This window comes from Giraffa tippelskirchi, chromosome 13 (genome assembly GCF_054371585.1).
Source record: "Giraffa tippelskirchi isolate mGirTip1 chromosome 13, T2T-mGirTip1v1.2.pri, whole genome shotgun sequence".
NCBI lineage: Eukaryota > Metazoa > Chordata > Mammalia > Artiodactyla > Giraffidae > Giraffa > Giraffa tippelskirchi.
In genome coordinates, this window is record NC_137287.1 from 78,336,411 (window position 1) to 78,339,180 (window position 2,770).

The 2,770-nt window shown below is 51.7% G+C and overlaps 1 long non-coding RNA gene across 1 annotated transcript; it reads left to right on the forward strand.

The window, feature by feature from the left end:
- Positions 1 to 965: 965 nt before the first annotated feature.
- LOC145531441 (uncharacterized) lies at positions 966 to 1,662 on the forward strand. Its single transcript, XR_014072448.1, has 3 exons — positions 966 to 1,017; positions 1,165 to 1,257; positions 1,487 to 1,662. It is a non-coding gene; the product is annotated as an uncharacterized LOC145531441 (long non-coding RNA).
- The last annotated feature ends 1,108 nt before the right edge of the window (positions 1,663 to 2,770 follow it).

The following is a 2,770-nucleotide window of genomic DNA, read 5'->3' on the forward strand; positions in this document are numbered from 1 at the left end:
GAGAGGTGGTGGTTCAGGGCACGTGGGTCAGGGTGGGAGGCCAGGCCAAGCTGGAAGTTGTGACTTCAGGTTGCTGATGTTTTCTTGTCCTTTGTGAGTTGTGGAAATGCTTTACAGCCTTGGGAAATTGCTTGCTCTGTAGCCTGAGGAGTTGGAGTGAAGGACTGACTCACTTTCCCCAAGAAGATGGGGGAGACTGTGATCCTCCAATCAGAACAGTCAGGGAAGTGATGGGCATGGGATGACTTCCTCCTCCTCTGCACATGAACAGGAAGTGGCTTTATTGGTAGAGATGGTTGAGGGAAAGAAACAGGGGCATATATGCTTGAGGCTTATCTTTGTGCATAAGAAACACGTTCAATGAATATGTATGATAATTGCACTTGTGCTAATGCCTAACCCAGGAGCCCATCCCTTCCTCAAGGAGCTCACATTTTAGTGCAAGGAAGCAAGTGACAAGCACAATGAGAACAAATAAGGATGTGACATGGAGTGGTAAAAGGTGCCAAGTGTGTGGGTAAAGAAAAGGGTGAAGGGGTAGCAGCAAGGAACCGACACCACCAGGTCTGGGGAAGAGGTCGCTGCCCGGCTTCCTACCCAGGTTTAGAGGGAATGAGTGCAGTCTGAGAAACGCTGGTTGGTCTTCGGAGGAGGGGGGCACATTCCTCCAAGGAGTGGGGGTTGGGGGCTGGGGGCAGAGGGATGCAAATGTCCAGGTCAGGAACTCCAGCAGAAGGCTCCCAGGGGCAGCACCCTGTTCCTGGGCTGGATGACCTAATAAGGCCTCTTCCATCTTGCCTGCTCACAGTCTGGCTGGAGAGAGGACTCCCTGTTCTCCCTGGCAGGCGCTGCACAGGCCACAGTGTTTAGGATTTCTGAGCACCAAGGAGTGTTCCAGCCAAGGGCTCTCCATGTGACAGTCCCCTGAGCTGGGGGGAAGGGTTTGGGAGGCAGAGTGGTGCAGGAGGGAGGGGAGGATGCAGGAGAGAAGAGGAAGGGTGGGGGAGGGCCTGGGAGGTAAGGAGGGTGCAGGAGGGAGGGGAGGATGCAGGAGGAAGGGGAGGGGGAGGATGTGGGAGGGAGGGAGAGAGTGCGTGTGGGGAGGGGGAGGGTCAGGGTGAGGAGCCTCCCATTTCAGCCTCTGGCACCAACTTCTTCGTTGAGACTGGGCAGACAGGGAAGAGAGATAAGAAAAAAATGCCAGGGCTCCAGTTGTACACAGAAGCTTTTCTAAAGCAGTTGGAGTTGCAGAGAAAGGTAACTGAGAAGGGAGAGAAAATAAAGGACTATTGAAGCGGGGTGTCTGGGGCTGGGAGACATCTCTGCCGCGTGGGTGTTAGAGCGTTTCTTCTCGCCGGCGCCCGGACAGCCTGGCTGGGGCCGCGGTCACAGGTCACAGGTCTTTCCTTGTCTTGTGGGAGGTAATTCGGGAAAGGATTCCGACATCTGGGGAGGGGACGCGTGATCTCTCTCCTGTTTCTTCCAGGCTCTTCACATGCTGGAGCTGGAGGAAGCTTCGAGATCACAGTCATGGAGTCACATGCTGGGGCCTGGGTGAGCCCCCACCAGGGAAAACTATCCGTCCGAGGCCACGCCCACCAGCATGTCATTTCTGCCGGGCCTGTCTCTGACGTGCCTCCGTAAATAAAAGACTGCAACGGACGTTTGGTTGGTGTTTGCCTGTTCTTTTGCCATTAAAGGGTGCATTTTGAGGCAGGAGGTCTGGGCCAGCGAGAGCTAGATGTCTCATGTCTCAAGGAGGATGGAGGGCTGACCAGGCCTGAGTTCAGGTTTTATGTTAAAGTGAACTTTATCACCTTTATCATCAGCTGCACACTGAATAAGTCACCCAGGGGAATCATGTCCACAACCTGCCCAGGGTCTTCAAGACCAGGCAGGGCCTTCTCTCTGCCGACTTGTCCTGGGCCTGTGAGTCCTTCCTTCCTGACTGGTGAGGAAGCATGTGTGGGCTGGCACTGGTCTATGGAGAGATGCTGAATCCTGAGCCAGGAGCTGCCTCAGTGAGTCACTAGCTCGCTGCTGTGGGACTTTGGCTGAGTCAAGGCTATGATTTTTCCAGTAGTCACGTATGGATGTGAGAGTTGGATCATAAAGAAGGCTGAGCGCTGAAGAATTGATGCTTTCCAATTGTGGCCCTGGAGAAGACCCTTGAGTGTCCCTTGAACTGCAAGGAGATCAAACCAATCAATCCTAAAGGAAGTCAATCCTGGTTTCTTTGGAAAGAGTGATGCTGAATACTTTGGCCACTTGATGCAAAGAGCCAACTGTTTGGAAAAGACCTTGATGCTGGGAAAGATTGAAGGCAAAAGGAGAAGGGGACAGCAGAGGATGAGATGGTTAGATAGGATCACTGACTCAGTGGACATGAATTTGAGCAAATTCCGGGAGAGAGTGAAAGACAGAGGAGCCTGGTGTGCTGAGGTCCACAGGGTTGCAAAGAGTTGGATGCAAAATAGCAACTGAACAAGAATAATAACAACAACCACCACAACTTCCCTTCTCAGGCCCTTTGCCATCATCACAGGAGACTTATGTTTCTGCAACTATGCTTGTTGGAAAGTAAAAGAGGGCTTGAGGCTTGGGGGCCAGCTGCCACCTGACTTCATCCATAGCCTACTAGTTTATTTCATGTCATGTAGCATGTGATATGTTATAATATGTTTATATTTATGATAGGTATATAACATAACACAATAGAATAAAATATTACCATGCTGGACTTCAAGATAAGCCTGTACTTGAAAGAAGG